Below are 18,218 nucleotides of genomic sequence, written 5' to 3'. Positions count from 1 at the left end.
GTGGGCATCCCACTGTTTGTTCCTTCCCCCTGGAACATGGATAGAAATTGCCCTCAAAGGTGAGGAACCGCTTGGTTGGGCTCATCAATCTCCATTTGCATCCAAAAGAAGAAGGAAAAAAAAAATTAGGAGAAAGATCAATATTCACAGAGCCTGTCTCTTTTTTTTTTTTTTTTTTTTTTTTATCTCTCCATGTTCCTCTAGGGGTGGGAAACTCACAGGTACTGGGAATAATCCCTGTGGCTGCCTTGATGTAAATCAGGAGGAAGATGATGGATTTATGGGAGTCGCGCATGATTTATGCTCCGGTGTCTGGTCCCTGCAGGTCTGCACGTGCCCCTGGAGAGGCGAAGTGCTGGATGGGGACCGGAACCACCACCGTTCCTCCCGCTCCCGGCCTCCATGTCAGCATCCTGCTGCAGCTGAGGTGGGACCGGGGCTGGTGTGGTGTGTCTGCATGAGTTTTTTCTTTGCTTTTTAACTCCAGTTCAGGGGATTTGTTTGTTTGTTTTTTTTTTTTTGCTTTGCCCTTTTCTGCTGGTGCTCAGCAAAGCACATCGGCTCGGACACCGGTCCCAAAGCTTGGGGCTGACTTTCTGACTCAGTGGAGTAAAAGGCTTTTGAGTCACTCCCAGCGATGCTCTCCCCCTCCATCCATCCATCCGTCCATCCTTCTCTCCCATCCTGAGAGCCGGTGAGGGCTTGCTGCCTACGGGGTTGGTGTCTCCGTGGAAGAGGAGACTTTTCCTTGGGAAAGTCCTTCTCTGAGGGCTCCAGGAGTGGTGATGGGGGGTTTGTCCTGGCTCTGGGGCTCCCCTTACCAAACCATCCCGGGTTCCTGGCCATGACAGGGCTGGAGCTGGCGTAGCGGAGCTGTTGTTATTCCTCTCATGTCGCAGGAAGGATTTCTGCGAGTGCCATAAACCCGTCACGTGGGCAGAGCCTGGGTGAGCTCTAATTGCTTCTATTTGCATAATGAGGTGAGGCTCAGCATCCTGCTGATATTTGAAAGAAGAAAATCAAAATCAGCTCTAGATAAACAACTCTTTCCACCCACCCCCCCCATCCCTCCCCCCCACTCCTAATTTGAGCCTTTTCTCTCTCAAATTCAGGTTTTTCAGCTCTTTAGTTTTCCCAGCAGCACTGGGACCCCCCCAGGGACCTCTCCCTAGGGAGCATGGGTGCTGGGTGCTAGGAAGGGGTGCTGCCCCTCTTCCCTGGCCGCAGCGGTCTGGGGGCTTTGCCCAGAGCTGGTGCTGGCAGATGAGAGGATCGGGATGGTGTTGCGCAAGGTTGGGCTTGGAAATGCGGAGCCCAGGAGGGAACCAGGAGCCCCTGGGCTCTGTGTGGGAGTGGGGCTGGTCGTGGTGTGGGGCTGGGTGGTACCGGAGGGTCTGTGGCCAGCATGGGGCCAGGGGATTTCCCCCAGTGGGATCCCAGCAGTTACCACTGCAGCCTGTGTGGGGACCGTCCCACTTTGGGGACACGGTGCTGGCCTCAAGTGTCCTGCTGGCTTCTGGGAACCCACCAGGGAGGGAGAGGACGGGACCCTTCCTCACTTGGAAGTCCCTGGGGTGGCAGGAAGGGCTTCACTTGCACCCCAGGTGTTGCTGGCTGGGGGGATGCTTCTGCCCCAGGACCCTCGGAGGACCTGGAAGAAGGTCCGGAAGGACTTTGAAGAAGGAATGATGTCTCCTGGCCAGGGGACACCAGCCCATGTCCCCAGATGTGCTGTCCCTCTGTGAGCCCTTTTCCCCACTCACCCACAGCCCAGGGGACCAGGATCATCCCTGCTCCTCCTGACCCCTCGGATCCCCAAGCTCCTTCCCAGCAGCCAAACCCGGGTGTCCTCTTGGCCCTGGGGGGACGTTGGGCATTGCCAAGACCTGCTTGGCACCCACAGCTTTTGGGACCCAGAGGGGCTGTTCTCCTGGTCAGGGTGCCATGGGTGTTGCACCCTTCGTCCCAGGAAGGATGGTTGAGGCACAGGAACACACCAGGTCTCTTCCCCAGGGGACCACGAGAATGAGCTCCTTCCTCCTCCTCTTCCTCCCCGGCACATGGGCTGGTATCCTCTGAACCCTTTGCTGCCCTTCGGGGGAGAAGTGCTGACTCCAGATGTTTCCCTAAATGAGAACCTTCTGCAGACAGCGCCAGTTTATTTTCATATTGAAGAAAATGAAAGGGCTGCTCCGATGACGATTATTAATGTTTTTACAATTTCTGGTGGGGGCTGCCATGCTGATGGGACAGCGGATGGACAGACGGACGTGTGCGGACACCCTGTCCCCCTTCCACCCCCTGCTCTCTGGGTGCATCATTGGGCTGGTTCGCTCTGGCCAGCTCCATCTTATCCCAGCTCTCCATGCCTGTGGTCTCCCTTCCCTTCCCCAGCCCTGGTTGTCCAGGGATGAGTGGGGGGGATGATGAGGACTGGGACCCCGGGAGCAGGGGCACAAAGTGCCCGTGCTCAGAGATGGGAAAGGGTAAAACGATGGGGGAGAGGGAAGAAATCTGTGCGTACAGGCGTTACTGAGAGCGAGCCCTTGTCTGAGCAGCTCCCGTGCCCTCCCTGGGGCTCAGCTGCCCACTCCAGGTCTGACTGAGGAGCCCCGAATCACTGTGGCAGCCCAGGACTCCGCCTGGCGAGGAAGGTCAGCACCAGCCCCCTCCTGAGCCAGCTCCTGTTTCCAAGAGCAGTCTCTCGCTGGGATGCTCTTGCTGCTCCCTCTGCTCTCCTGCCCAGGACAAACCCATGACCAGGGCTGCCGCCCGTGTCCCCATCCTGGACTGAGAAGGTCCCCCCCTTCCCTTGGCCCTCCGTGTGTGCGAAAGCACCGACGTGCCAAACAGGAGGGGAGCAGCGACGCTTCCCCTCCTCCGTCCCCTCTCTCCATCCCCTCCTCATCCTCCGGCCCCTGGGGAGGCCAGGCAGGGCAGGATGGAGAAAAAGAGGAGGATTCTCAAAGGTGGGTCTCCAGACACCCCTGCCCCAGCAGTGAGAGGGTTTTTCCCCCTCCAAGAAGCTCCCATGGCCGTTGCACAGCTCTTTTTGTCCTGCCTGGGGTCTCGCTTGCACCCCTCCTGCAAATTTGCAAGGGCTCCCTCGTCACCTCCAGCATCACGTTTGGGATTTGTATTTAATTCTTATTTATTTCGTCGTAGGTTTGTCCCCGTCATTCCCGGCCCGGCTTTCCAGCAGGTTTGCTCTGCAGAGAGCTGCAGGTTGGTGATGAAATATGACAAAGCGTTCATTTAAATGCACGCCGTGATGTCGGCGAGTCCATTAGGAGAATTAATTTGAATGGTTGGCATTTAATAAACAGCCTCGTCCCTCCTCTCCCCCCGCCACCGCCGCCAGCTCGGAAGGGTTAAAAAGAAACCACATGTGGATATTGGAGGGAGGGGGGAGCAGATATCTGGGATGGGGGGGACGGAATAATAAAAGAGAGCTGGTGTTATAAGAGGAATCGCAGTTTGTTTTGTTCACGGTAAAAAAAAGCACATGTGGAAGGGATGGGGGGGTTGAGCCGAGCAGTTTGGGTTCACGGGGTGTTTGGTGCATGTAGAAAATAGGGGGATGGAACGGCGGTGGGGCTGGGGAGGACCCGCTCCGGCCGGGGGGTCCCAGCCCCACTGCAAACACGCCGGGCTGGGGGAAGGCGAGGGGCTTCGCGGGCCGTTTCTCCCCATATGGTGTGTGTTACAAGCTCCTTTCTAGTTGTAAAGATTAATTTAAAGCCTTTCTCACCTCTCCCCCATCCCTCTTTCATTGACAAATGAACATCTGGGCTGAATGCTGCCCAGATCCTAATCAAAGCATTTTTTCAGGACCGTTGTCTGCCTTTATGGCTATCTGCTTTTCGGATTCTCTGCAGTTTCAATGCACTTGGCAATTCAGCCTGTAAATATCCCTCTCTGGGATTTATGATTTGGGCAATTGTGATTTTTTTTTTTTTCTCTTTGCCTCTTGATTCGTTTGTTTGGTTTAGTTAAATGACATTTTCTTGTCTATGCATAAGTTAGGGCACACAGGGTTTTTTCTTTTTTCTCTCCTCTTTGCAGTGGGTTATTAGTGATTAGCAAAAATGGCTTTTTTTTTCTTTGGAGGTGGGGGATACACTGTTGGTGGGAGGCACTGGAGGGGCCAAAACCAGCCCCAAATCCCTGACGAGCATCCCCTGGTTATGCTGAACCATCTCTTTTTCTTATAGAAAGCTTGTTTTTGAGGTTTTGCCGAGAAAGCAGCTTTCCACCAAAGTGAAGCTGAACCTTTTCCACGATGCTCAGGGCTTCTCCGGCGGGGAGAGGCAGCACAAACCGCAGCCTGATACGGAAAAGCCATTTTCTCCCTGAAATGATGCTCGAGTGGCCAACTGAGATACCTGAAACACAGGGAATGCTGTCACTAGGATCCCGTTCCCCCTCACACTTGACTTTTCCCCTGCAAGCTCCAATCTGGGAGTTAAAAGATTAATATTAAAAACCCAGCTGGGATGGCGAATAATGTCGGTTGTGTCCCAGGTGCTATAGGAAAGGACGATGCTCAAGCCTGCAGCTGGGGCAAAAAGGCAGAAAAGTCCCTTTAGGGCAAATATAGGGACTTGTAGGGGACAGGGCGAGGGGTCCCCTGTGTCGATCCCTCTCCCTGAATGAGAAGAGAGCTGGGAAACACAAAGATGATGTGGGTTTTGGGTATATTCAGGGCGTGTTCATTCCTGCAGCAAACCTGCCTCCTCGCCTTGGGCTTCCTCTCCCCTCTGGCAGAGCGGCCGGGCCGGTTATTTACCCCGATGGATGCCTTAATTAAGGTGCAGGATTTCAGGCCATTTAAACCATCCAGGAGAGGTCTTGTTTATACAGCAAGAGCGCAGGGTAATGGCAATATTAATTAAAAACCTTCCCTAAGTGCAATAAGAAATCACTGCGGTGGAAAGAGCTTTGCTGCTCCTCCTCGGCTCTCCAGGACGAGGAATAACCCAAATCCCAGAGCCTCCTCCGGTGATGCAGGGATGGGCACCGTCCATCACTGGGACCCTCTCCGCTCCAGGGATGTTGCTGGGGAAGCTGAGCTTTGGCTGGAAAACTGAAGCGGATTGGGAATGGTGGTGGTTTACGTGGATTTCCGGCTTGAAGCTGATGAGGCTGTTCCCATGTACAGCCAAAACTGCAACTGGGATGAGGGGAGCACCCTTGCTCAGAGTGGGGAGCAGTTTTGAGCAGATACAGGTCCCCTGTCATGGGCACTGGGCCTGTTTTTCCCAAGAAATTCTGAATTTCCCATGAATATGATGAACCAGGAGGCAGTGGTCAGGTCTCTGGAAGTAGATTTGGAGGCATGAAGAGCCAGAGCCGGATTCCTGATGGGTATGGGGCTGAGATGGCCCCAGCACCGACCCTGGGCAAGGACGGCTGCCCATGCAGAGCTCCGCAGGTAGGGAAGTGCACCTCCAAGCATCCGGGGTGATTTTTACTTTCTTTGAGTTTTTGCTGCTGATTTTTACAGCACTCCTGCCTTTTTTTCCACTCTCTTCCTCCTCAATACCCTTAAAATGAGCAGCGAGCGCGGCCGCCGGCCATGGGTCTTCCCAGCATTGCCATCGCCGCCCCATCAAACTCAAGGTCAGGGTGAATCCTGGCGTCGATCTGCAGCTGAGCCAGCACATCTGCGGGGTGAGAGCGGCCACCGGCAGCCCTGGGGCGAAGCTGAGATGGATTTATGGGGTTTCCTATAGGCGCTATCGATCGTCGGGGCCGTCTCAGCGGCGGGAGGTAGGATGGAGGGTTGGATACCAGGGTGCATCGTGGCTGAGGAGGGTTTTTGGGGAGGGGGAGGAGGGAGATGGTGAGGTCAGGGGATGCTGGGGAGCCCTCCCTGATGCCCCCTGTGGAGGACGGTTCTATACTCGGTGGCCACATTTCCATCCTCATCCCTAACCCTGTGCGTTGGGAGAGGGCGGCCGCAGCCGACGTCCCACTCCGAGCTGCCACCAAGCAGCGGTTCTGCTCAGAAAGTCACTCTCAGCCTTTTCTTGTTTCTTTCTGGATTTAAGGCAGCTTCCAAATTCCTGCACAGCCAAATCCTGGCTGGGGCTGCCAAGAAACTCAGCCAGCAACAAGTACGTGCCGTTTCTGTACCCACAACACAGCCAGCATTGCTGTTATTCTGCGGGTGACGATGATGGGATGGAGCTCCGGCCGTCCCCAGGATGCCATCCCAGCCCTTCCCAGGCTGTGGCCAGCACCCTGCCCTGGGTGCTGCCCCAGGGGGGGCTGCGGCATCGCCTCCCCTTCACCACTGACTTTTTATAAACAAAAAAAACCCTCAACACCCCACCCCAGATTCCCTAAACTTCACCCGCCCGCCCTCCCCGTAACCTCCCACTTTCCCAGCGCATGGAAGCACATCGGCTTTATCCGCTCCCGCCGGGATTTACGATCCCCGGGACTTCCTGCGCTGCCTTTCAACACGCTCGCCTCCTTCCCGCCACCAGTAAATCAAACCTGTTTGGTTCGGGTCGCTCCGTCGCCGTTTCTTTATCTAGTTTTATTTCTTCCCCGGACCGCTGCCTCCCGCGGTCCCCGAGGGTTTTGGGGCACAGTGGTGGAGCAGCCCCGAGGCCACGGTGAGGGCACAGGTTGGGTCTCCGTGTGAAATGCCAATGACTGGGAAAAAGGGGGAGCTGGGAAAATCCCGCACCGCTGGTACAGACTAAGCACCGCCAGGATGAGGCCTCATACGCTCGGCGCTCGGGGCTTTCCATTGAATCCATCCCAGCATGACCCCAAAGCAATTTTACTGGCAGCCTTGGGAAAACCCCCCAGTGAGGTCCAGCATCCCGAGCCGCTGCGAGCGGCGCAGCAAGGGTGCACGGGGCTGCACACGCAGCATCCCGTGGCTGAGCATCCTCCCTGCCGTGGCGGGGATGGGGAGCTGGCTCCGGCCAATCCCACCCGCGGGACACCCGATCTGGTCTTTCCACTGGTGACTCACGGAAAAAGATTTGTTTTGCAGCAGCTGCTCGGCATGACGGGTGTTTCTGCCTCCGTGCCTCGCTCTGCTTTTTGTTTTTTTAAGATCTTTGGCATGAAAACATCTGGGATCCTGACCTTCCCGCGGAGCCGGCCTCACCTGAAGGCATTTTTTCCCCCCCAGAATTCGTGCAGGGCCGGCTGTGCAAACCACGCTGCGGCAGCCGCCTGGGAAGCAGCCTGGTCGCCCTCCCAGGGTTGAATTTTTGGGGGATTATTATATTTGAGCGGCTCTTATACAACGGCGGAGAAAGCTTGGAGGGTTTCCACCGCCGCGCGCCAGCTCCTTGCGTGCTGGTTTCGGCACAGCTGCCAGCGCCACCGGCTGCACGGGGCCCCCCCCAAAGCCTCTCCACAAGGTTTGCGGCACAAATTGGGGTGACGGGGATGGGGATGGGGTGTAAGTCAACCCGGGTGTTTCTGTGTGTCCCCGCTGTCCCCAAGGCCAGGCAGGATGGGGTGAAGTGGGACCTTGCTGGGCATTTCAGCTCCTTGCTGCCTTTTAGGGACCGAGCTGAATCCACCAGTAGATTTGGGTTAAAACACTCAAAATGGTGAATGATGCTGATTTTTGCTTTGAGCTCCCAGCACCATGCTGTTTCCCAAATTTTTCCTTCTTTTTTTCCCCCCATCCATCAGAGGGCGGAGATGGAGCACAGTCCCTTCTTGGTGGGATCAGCCCATCCCAGCCCCGGCTGGTTGCAGAAGGAGCCCGGGACAGCTCTATATTTAACTGAATTGGCTTTTTAAAATGTTTTTTCTTGGAAACAGACGTGGAGAGGGATGGCCCTTGGTGCTCACCGCCGCGAGCTTTCCCGCCTGACTTTTCAAACCTTCACCCGTTTCTCACCGAGCGCCGACCCCGCCGCCGCTCTCTGGAAAGCAGATTAGTATTATTTTTCTTGGGGGGGGATGGTTTAGTTTGGAAGCTGGGATGGAAAATTATTTCCAACCCCCAAATTAGAAACAGAATCATAATAAAGTGCCTTGTTTTGGAGGGGGTGGTGTGTGTCATCCCGCAGCAATGAGAAGCTCGTGCTGAAGAGGAGCAAAGAGCTGTGATTTATTTTTTTAACGCTACCCAAAGGACCGACTTGGCTCCGGGATGCTGCTCTCGCTCCCTCGGTACCCATCGATGGGGACACCCATGGGTGGGTGCCCTTCCAGTGCTGGGGTGGGGGAACCATATCAGCCGATTTAGTTGTCATTACAGTTGTTTTTGCGGAAAAAAAAGAGATTCTGCCATGAAGTTTTCCGCTCTGCTCTTCCCAAGGGAGTTCGGATGGAGAGCTGATGTTACGTGATGGGATGGGAGCAAATATTTTGCTGTGCCAGGCTGGAGGGAAGCGTGAGCGGGCAATGGTTTTTCCTTGGGATTTTGTTTTTTTCAATGCGGTGGATTAGGGTGATTTCACTGTATGTTGTTCTCTCTGTGGTCCCTATCCCCAAAAAAACATCAGGTCCTATGAAAATTGGATCAGATTCTTGGAAAAAGAAGTCATGCTGGGGCAGTAGCTGGTCCTACTTGGGATAAGCTTGTCCCTGTGGTCACCAGCCACCACGGCATTGCCAGAAAACCTTTAAAAATCAGGTATTTTAGAAAATGGCAAGGGATTCTCCCCATGTATGGGATTTGTGGCTCAGGGGCTCAGATACCCAATGTAAAGGCTGAATTCCTGCCATAGAGGAGCCTTCCCCCTGTTACGTTTCTCTCCCCGTTGAGTATAACCCATCGTGCACCCGAGAGCAGTGCCCGAGCTGGGGTGCCCCGTCTGCCTTTGGGGTGTCCCAGGGTGGGTTTTGGGGGGAGCAGTCTGCATGGAGCCAGTCGCTGCCATTTAATAAGCCACTTACTGTACATTAAATATCAACAGCTGATAGGAAACGTGTCCCGAGGATTAACGGCCATGTAAAAGATAAAGCCGTGAGTTAAACCTCCAAACTGCACGTTTCAAATAACCCACCGCTGCTGCGAGATATAACAGCCGGGGTAACAAGGCGTGGGGTGGGGAAGGTAAAAGGTGTATCGCAGCTCACCGCGTCCCGATAACCTCAGGACAGGGCTGGGGATGGGTTTTTCTCCCAGTGAGGTGATGCCCAGGGATGCTGGATGGCACAGGAGCAACGTTAGCTCCTTCTTCCCCCATTTCTTCCTCCCTTTCCGCTTCTCCTCCTCCTTCTTATTTTTTTTCCCAGGCCCCAATTTCTCCCCTGTCAAGGCAAACGCTTTGGCTAATTAGCAAAACGTGTCAAAGAAAATGATTAATGTCCCGGGAGGAGGTTTAGCTGCCTTTGTGCCGGCATTGCCTGACTTCTGCTCTTAAAGGTTTTATTAAAAGATAAGGGAGCTCGTGATGGGCGAGCAAAGCATGTGCTCTCCGGGGTGCTAAAGGGCCGGAGAAGTGGGGGACGCGGGGTGGACCGGGGTCACCCTCGGAGGGAGAGGTAAGGGCTTGTGTTTCTCTGCCTCTGTGAGCGACCATCACCGTGGTGTCTGGCCTTGGCAGGGGAAAAGACGTTAAAAACTGGCTGAATGCTTCCTTTATTCTTCCAGGGGCAGGTAATTTAATCTCATCAGCCAGGTTATGAATGTTTCTGTGTTAGGGGGGTTTGCGTGGGCGCGTGCTCCAGGAGCGATGCTTTAGGGGGTCTCAGGGAGGGGATGCTGGGGGTGGGCGTCCCAGTGGGTGCTGAGTCCAACGTGTGGGAGCGGGGATGGGGAGGGGGCACAGCTGGGCTCCTGCCTCTCTCGCCGAGGGCAGCGGTGGCAGCAGGGACAGGGGTGCTTGGACGTGGGTTTGCCGGACCCTGTGGCCACAGAGATGCCCGTGGTGGGGCTCGAGCCTTGTGGGACATCCCTGACACTGTTCGCTGTGGGCTGAAACCCTCCATCCCAGCTCCATCCTGGGGAGTCCCAGGTCGGGTGGGAGGCAGAGGCATGGGCAGGGAAACTGAGGCACAGTCCCACCAGTCTCCTGCCAGGACCACCGTACACAGTATCCGACTGTCCTCATCTCTTGTACATTCCAGCGTGTTTTCAGCAACCCCCAAAGCACAACCAATGCAGCAGCCCCCGCAACGTGTACACCCCACAACCCAAATCCCCCAAAACCAGCAGCCTTTGCAGTGGGGTCTTACTAAAGCAACAACTACCTGGCAGCTGCCACTGCGGGATCACACACACCAGCGCTGGCAGTGCCACGGTATCCCCACACCGTGCCGAAACACCAGCCGCGATGTCGGCCATGGGAGCAGGGGGAGGATGAGGGCAGTGGGAGCTTCATCACCAACACACTTGTTATTTTTTTAAAATATGAGGAACTCCAAAACCCGTCAGACACCGATGTCTGCAACCACAGAGGCCTGAGCCACTCGATGCATGTCAGAGGGGCTGGGGGGTCGGCTGGCAGGAGCCTCGGTGAGGGCTGCAGGGGCTGCTCCGTGAGGTTTTTTTCCTCCGGCAAACAGACCTCTGGGCTTAATAAGCTATTTGTAAAACTCGCTCTGGATAAACAAGAGGCCGTGTGTCAGGCTGAAGGCGGCCTCGAAGGGCTTCGCCGCGCGGGGTGGGACCTCAGCGCAGAAATATTTTCAAGATAAACAGAGGAAAATGAGTCCTGGAGGAGGCTGGAGCCGCTGGCAGCGGCACGCCGCTCCTCTTGCAGATATTTCGGGGCAGGAACTTGGCTTTTTGCGTGCCACAGCTGAAAGATACCTTTTTTTTTTCTTCTTCTTTTTCTTTTTTTTCTTGCCTCCAAAGAGAACCTCGTGCGCTTCTGATTCGAAAAATAAACCTGAGGAGCGGTCGGCAGTGAAGCCAGTGGTGGGGAGAGGTGCAAAGCACGGGGCTTGCAGGGGAGTTTTAGGGTGAGGGAGAGGAGCCGGGATTGGTGGCTGGCAGGGCATTTCCCCCTCGGGCAGAGCTGCCCCCCGGGGAACCCCCCAGGGCAGTGCCCTGGGCCAAGGGGGCAACAGGGGCAATAGCAGCAGAACCACCTTGCCTGGCTGCTGGTGTCTCCTGCCCTCGGTCAGCTCCTCCGCTCCCCCATGCAGGTAGAGGCAATGTAGTGGTGCCCGAGGCAGGACATGGGCATTGCTCTGCTTTCTGCCTGGTCCATCCTTCCATTTCTCCATCCCCTGCATCCCCTCCATCCCTCTGTCCTCACTATCTCTCCACCTCTCCATCCCACCATCCCTCCCTGCCCATCTGGAGCAGTGGCAGCAAAGATGATGCTCTGGCGAGGTGGGACAGGGTGAATGCCCTGGGATGCACTGGGCTCTCACCGCACCATCCCTGCATCACAGTGGTGCTGGCATCCATGCTCAAGGCTGGGGGTGGCCCAGAGGTGGCTGAGGCAGCGTGGTTCTGTTTGAACAGTGCCAATCTGGCCCCCTGAAAATGCTAAAATGGGCAAACCGGAGTGGGGAGAGCTGTCCTTTCACCTTGCTCTACAATCTTGCAAACATCTCTTGGCCACACAGCTCCGTGATTGTCTCCTTCTCCCCTGTTATCCTGGTCTGGAAACTCTGTCAACTGCAGGTGGTTGGGGTGATGCCCAGCTTGGGGTGATGCCCAGCTTGGGGTGCCATGGCTGGGACCCACCAGCAGCCCCAGCAGCCAACATCTCCCAGCGTATCCCTCCCTCTCTTCCCCACCCCCAGCAAATTTAATTAAAAGTCATTCAGATTCCTTTGAAAGAAAATGTCATCCGTCGACACAATTACACTTTAACTAACCAAAGCTGTTACAGTTCCTATATATATTGGAATCAGGCTGTCGTTATTAGTTCTAAGTAAGTAATTTATTCCCATTATTGTGTTCAAATTACAGGATATTACCCCCTGGGGAAATAATCCAGTTATTTGAAATGTAAAAAAGAATTCACATGGACAACAATAGATTCCTAAATGAACCCAACAACAGTCCCCGACCCAAGTGCGGCATCACTTGCCTCGGATAGAAAAATATAAAGTTGCTTTTGAAAATGCTCTTTTCTCCTCTCCTTTCCTCCTGCCACCCCAATGAGGTAAACTGGGCTCCTTCTCTTCTTCAAAAGCTTCTTTTTATTGAAGGAATCCTGGATCCACAGGAATTTGATGGGAAAAATGGAAGGGGCAGCTGTGTATGCGTGTGTCCTCTTATCACAACAGTGAGATGGAAGCCCCGGGATGGTGGGATGTGAGTGCCCGGCACAGCCCAGGGAATTTCTGCCGGAACTGGGAACCGGTGGCTTTCCCTGGCAAAGAGCTGCCGAGGCTCTTCGGGAACATTGTTCCCTTGATCAAGATCTTGGGTGAAGCCAAATAACAGCTTGTCTCTGCAAAACCCAAACATAAGCAACTAATTTGGACCACCGAAAGGAAAAATGAGGGGGGTGAAAAAAAAAAAGAGACAAGAAAAGAAAAGGAGGAGGAAGAGGGAGGGGAGGGAAGAAAATCAGATACACTTGTAACCTGATTACAACAGCCAGCTATGTGTGCAAAATCACAATGCAGCTCTATAATTAAATCTCTCTTTCCCCCCTCCTGCTGAGCTCTTTCCTCTAACAGGCTTGGTACAAAAACAGTCGTTAGGACATCAAATTCCAGCTCCGACAAGAGGGGACTTTTTTTGTCTATAGCTGCTCGCCTCGTCTTTAAGGAAATAATAATTATAAGCCCAGCGCTGCTGGCTGACGAGCTTTGTGGAGCAGAAAGGGCTCGTCTTGTCCAGCCGCTCCCCCCGCCTTGGCTCCGCTCAGGGCCGCGCAAAGGATTGGGGCGATGGGAAAAGAGAGGGGATAGCCCCGGATCCAGCCACGGGCACCCCCTCCTTGGGTTGGGGTGCAGGGTGAGAGGAAGCACTGGGGTCTAACAAGATGCTCGAGAGCTTGGAACCACAGATATTTCTTCCCCTCTTGCCCTGTTGAATCCATCATCTCCCGTGTTTTAGCACCAGGGGTTTGGTACCCGGCTGCGGCGGGGAACCCTCGGGCAAGTGGGATCGTTCGGCGGGTGCACAAAACACCCGCGAAGGACACGAGGAGCCAGCGACTTCCCAGACACAGGGAAAACTCCTGCCGCAACCTTTTCCCAAGGGTTTCAGCCTTGCCTGGTGCTCAGCTTCTCCGTACGGTGGTCCCAGATCCCGGGCCGCGAGGTGATGGAGGGATGCTGCGGATGGGGCTGGCTCCATGGACACCAAAGGGAGCGGGGAAAGGAGCCCCCAGGGTGGGGGCTGCAGGGAGGGCAGGGCTGGCAGCCGTCTTCCCCCCCCACCCCCCCCCCCCCCAGCCCTGCCTCTTAACGACTTTGATTTACTCCAGGTTCGTCACAGCGGGCTATTCCCATCCCAGTGACACCCAGCACGTGCTTTTGCCGGCAGCTGCAGGCCGGATTCCGCCTTAGGGAGCCATTTACCTCGCGGGCAGGTTCCTGCTTGCTTCTTCGGGGTATTTTTGGGAACAGGTTTTGCATCCCATCTTCATTTCTGCTAGTAAGTCCAGGGAGGTGTGAGGGGTTGAGTTTCTTGCAATGATGGCACGTCTGCTGCAACGACTTGCAGTGTGGTGGGGACAGCAAAGGGAAGAGCCTGGCATCAGAGGACCCAAAAAAGGGGTCCACAGAGGTGGGATTTGGGATTTAGCAACCACATCTCATCGCGGCAGGCCGGCATGTGCAAGAAAGGAAGACGGAGCACACACGTAGACTTTGCAATGTGCGGCGTGCGATGCGGAAATTCAGATGGTGTTCCAATAAAGCTGTGGATGTTTAGTTTTAATGGCAATTAACAGCTGTTAAAAGGCGAAAGATCTATTTTAATAATACCTGGAGCTTCTGGTGCCTTTCATGAAGGGATTTGAAAATACATTTGTGAGTGTTAATTTTAAGCCATGATAATGTACCCCGGGGAGGCGGATGGGTTTACCTTGTTTTCAGGCGGGGGAAGCCAAAGCAGGCCAGGGCACGGCACGGGGACGAGCATTTACTGCCGGCAGCGGCGGTGAAATCCCTGCCTGGCTCTGGAAGAGGGATGGGACCAAGCCCGGGACCAGAGGGCAACATTAGGGCAGTTTTCACCAGCGTTCCTCAGGTCTTTTATTTGGGGGGGAGATTAACTCGGTGCAAAACCAGCGGCACTCGTGAGTTTAACCTTCAGCAGGACCCTTGCGCTGGGCAGGGGGGCACGTAGGAAATCGTCTTTCCCTGGGAGATGCTGCAAATCTGGATTTTCCAGTTCCTGGAGGGCTCTGCCTGTTTAAATTAGAAGCAGATAGGAGAGGTGAATTTTAAGAAGGACAGAGCAAAGGCACACAAGTATGCAGTTAACTTCTAAACTTCTTTCTCTGGATCTCCCGCTGAGTAAATGCTTTAGGAACTTCAAACCACAGCTTTTAATATCTCCTTAACATGCCCCGCGATTCCTTCCCCGCCCCCCCCCCATCAGAACGGCAGGAGCAGCTGTGAATATTTTCCATTTTAAAATGTTTTGTATGCATACGAAAGTACCTGCGGCTCCTGTGGGCCAGGCTACGGAGAAACGCTGAAGCCAAAGGGTATCTATTTTATATCAAACCTCAAAATAGCACATGCTACTGCCTCTCGCTTGTGTCCTGCATCCAGGAGGGTATTTTTGATTTAACTGACAGATCAAGGGAAAAATCCCCAATTTCACTTCGTGGATGTAGAAGATCTTGTCATTGGGAGCTCAGCATTCCCGTTGACGTAGGATCGTTTTAAACTCACAAACGCAGAACCTGTGATACTGGGGTGTTGTGTGGGGATTGCAGATTTGGGGAGGCTTCCCATGCACGTTGCTCCGCTAAACCACATTTTTTCCACTGAAAGGTGTAACTGCCGTTTCCGCACCTTACACCCAATTTAGCAGCCGGTCCGCAGCCCAAAAACACTGGCAATAATTACAGCTTTGGGATTCGTGCTCCTCTCAAAGCTCTCTACAGGTTGTGCATGTCAGTCCTCCTCCCTGCCTGTTTTTTTTTTCCTGATCTTGGATGAAAAAAGCTTATTATTGGGTAAAAGGGAATTAAAAAAAAAAGGAAAATAAACCCACTCTGATCGATCAAAGATCCAGCCTAGCTGTGACAAAAGCCCGGTACTAGGGAATTTGTGGAGGCTGTGAGAAGCACGGGGCACCCAGCACGGGCAAGTCCTCATACTGGGGGGGTCCCAGCTTGGGGTTTGGGGGGGGGACAAGCAAGCGTGCAGGTGGCAGAGCGGGAAAGCAGGGTGGTTTTGTGCATATGCACCCGCCCTCCTGTGCCAGGCAGGGAAAAATAACGAGCAGGCTTTATTTGGACTTGAAAACCAGACTGTGGTTTGGGAGACGTTTGGCTTTACAAACCCCGGAGCTGCGGGATCGGAACTGCTGGGGGGGGGGTGAAGGAGGCACCACCCGTGTCCCTGTTCGCCTCCCCGGCCCTTCTCCCATGCCGGTGGGGGAACGGGTCAGCGGAGCTGGAATGGTGTGAGGATGCCGCAGCCTCCGGCCGCTCCCAGGCGTTGGGTACAGACCCTGGGGAAGGATTTCTCGCCTCCCCCCCGCTTCCCCCCGCCCCATGCAAAGCCCACAGCCAGGCTGAGTGTGGAGTTTATAATCAGCCAGGATTTATGGAGAAAAACGAAATCCTGAGCTGTTCTGGTCATTAATCAGGAATTCTTCCCTCGGTTCCCAAGCTGTTTCCCGGGGATCTCCTCATCGGAACCCCCCCCACCCCACTACCCCCTCCTCACGGGCAGCAACTCCTTCCTTGCAGGCAAGAGGGCTGAGGTGGGGAGGGACCCAGCTTTTGAATTAACCATTCCCCCCACCAGGATTCATCGGAATAAATCCCAGCAGGGGATCCCCCTGCCTTCAAATTCCATCTCTGCCCTCACTGGGTTTTATTTGGGGGGGAAGGGGACAAGACCCCGCTCTTGGACTCGGTTCTGCTTTTGAGATGGGGGGGGGAAGACGAAATTAGGGCAAAGCTTTGCCACCGCGCTGGGATCGTCGCCGTCCGTGTTTTAATGTGATTTATGCCTGGTTTTCTAAATCCAGCCGCTGACTGCAGGCTTTAAATATAGCTCCAAAAACATCCTGGAATCGCGTAGTAAGCACGTTAAAAACGCCGGGCCAAAGGGATGCACGGAGATCACGGGGGGTGGATTATTGGGGGGGGGCGGGGGTCCCACCAGATGGCCAGGGATGGGATGGGGTTCCAGCGGGGGCTTGCTCCAGCAAAGTCGAGCGCTGCGTTTGCAATGAGAGTGTCCCCCCCTCCAAACCTTGGCAGCCCCCCAAAACGGGGGAAGATGCGGGGGTTGGGGGTGGGGGGCATCAGTTTGCTTTGCTTCCCACGTCTCCAGGAAGGTCCCCCTCCCCATCCCAGCCCCCTCCTGGTCCTACCTGCATCCCCCGGGGGGTGCGGGCAATGCCCGGTGTGGGGCCGGGGGCTGCGAGCTCCGCACCGCTCCGCCGGCTCCTGCCCGCTCCCCTCCGCCGGCGGGGACGGGGGGAGGAGTGCCCGGCCCGGAGAGAATTTCGGGTCCGATCGCGGGAGGGGGGGAAAACAGAGGAAAAAAAAAAAAAAAGGAAAAAAGAGGGGGGAGGAAAGCAAAAATAAGAGAAAAAGAGAAAAAAGGAAAAAAGGGGCAAATAAAGAAAAATAAAGGAACAGATCGGGGGGGAGACGGAGGGCAAGGACCGGGCGCAGGGCGAGCGGGCAGGCGGGCGGGGGGACCCCCCTCCCCGGGCCGGGGGGCGGCCCGGGGGCGGGCGGCACCGTGGGAAACTGCCGGGAGCCCGGGGCAGCGGCACTGGGCGGGGGGGGGGGGGCAACGCGGCGCTGAAGACGCCGGGACACCTCCCCCCCCAATATTTTTTTTTAGTAAAAAATGGTATTTTTGGAGAAAGCGGTGTTTGCGGTAAAGCTTTGCGGGGAAAATGCGAGAGCGGCCGCCGCCCCCCAACTTCCCTGGGACCTTCGCAGCCCCAGCCCGCCGCCCCCCCCCTAATTGCGGAGGGGGGCAGCTATAGCGGGAAGGGGGTCCCCCCTGTCCGGGGAAATAACCGGGAGGAAAGGGGGGGGGGGGACGTTAATGTGGAAAATGGTGGGAAAATGGTGCCCGCCCCCAGGGCAGCCGCAGCACCGCGCCTCGGAGGGAAAAAATAATAATCAGAATAAAAATGTGTCGATATAGATACATATGGGGGAGGAGTTTTTTTTTTTTGGGGGGGGGACACACAGACTTAGTGCTTTGCAGCGGCGGTGCCCCAGCCTGGAGCTGCTGCTACAAGATGGCTCCCGGCCGGGGGGGGGGGGGGAGGAGGAGGAGGAGGAGGAGGAGGAAGGGCTGGAGCTGTTGCGGGGGGAGCCCGGGGAGGAGGGGGGGCCCGGCCCCCCCCGCCACACCCGGGCCGGGGTTTTTATTAGCATTTCCCTGATTTATGGCATGCCAACCCCCCGTCCCGGGGACAGTGGCGGGGAGGTCCGGGCGTGAAGGCATTAAACATTTATGAAATATGCTTTTAAAGCCACATAAAAGCGATTAAGCCATTAATATCTTCCCGCCCCCCCCCAATTCCCCCCTTTTTGGTTTATTAAAGGAGACAGAAAAAAAAAACCCACCCTGGAAGCATCGGGGTTTGAGCCCTCGCCTCTGACGCAGCCGGGTTTTGCTCTTAGATATAAATAAAAACATACTTTTTTTTTTTTTTACTTTTTTTTTCGCGTTAAACATAGCGCCTTTCGGAGCGTGAGAGCTTTTCGAGGAACGCGGCGCCGCTTTTCTCAAAACGATTAAAAATAAGCAGGAAAGTGCCGGGGGGTGTTTGTGTGTGTACGGCGGGGGGGGGGGAAATGGGCCGGGGGGGAGGGGGGGGCCAGGGGGGGCCGCTCCGCCCCCGCGGGGCTCCGGTCTCCGCTTTTGGGGCAATTTCTCCCATCTTCTGGCCGCTGCCCCGGCGGCCACGGGCGCCTGGAAACTCTCCCGCTCGGGCGAGGGGGGGGGAAGGCTTTATTATTATTATTTTTTTAATTTATACTGGGTTTAAATTAGATTTTCCCCTCCTCCCTCTTTCGTTATAAAAGCCGATTTTTATTTTTTTTTTAATTAAATAAAGAAGCGGGGCGGTGGATTGGGAGGCTCTATGGGGGGCGGGCCGTTGGCAGCGATGGGGTGTCCCGTCCCCCCCACCCCGAGGGCGC

This window comes from Tauraco erythrolophus, chromosome 17 (assembly GCF_009769465.1).
Source record: "Tauraco erythrolophus isolate bTauEry1 chromosome 17, bTauEry1.pri, whole genome shotgun sequence".
In the NCBI taxonomy this organism is placed as follows: Eukaryota; Metazoa; Chordata; class Aves; order Musophagiformes; family Musophagidae; genus Tauraco; species Tauraco erythrolophus.
Note: the sequence above shows the minus strand (reverse complement) of the source record.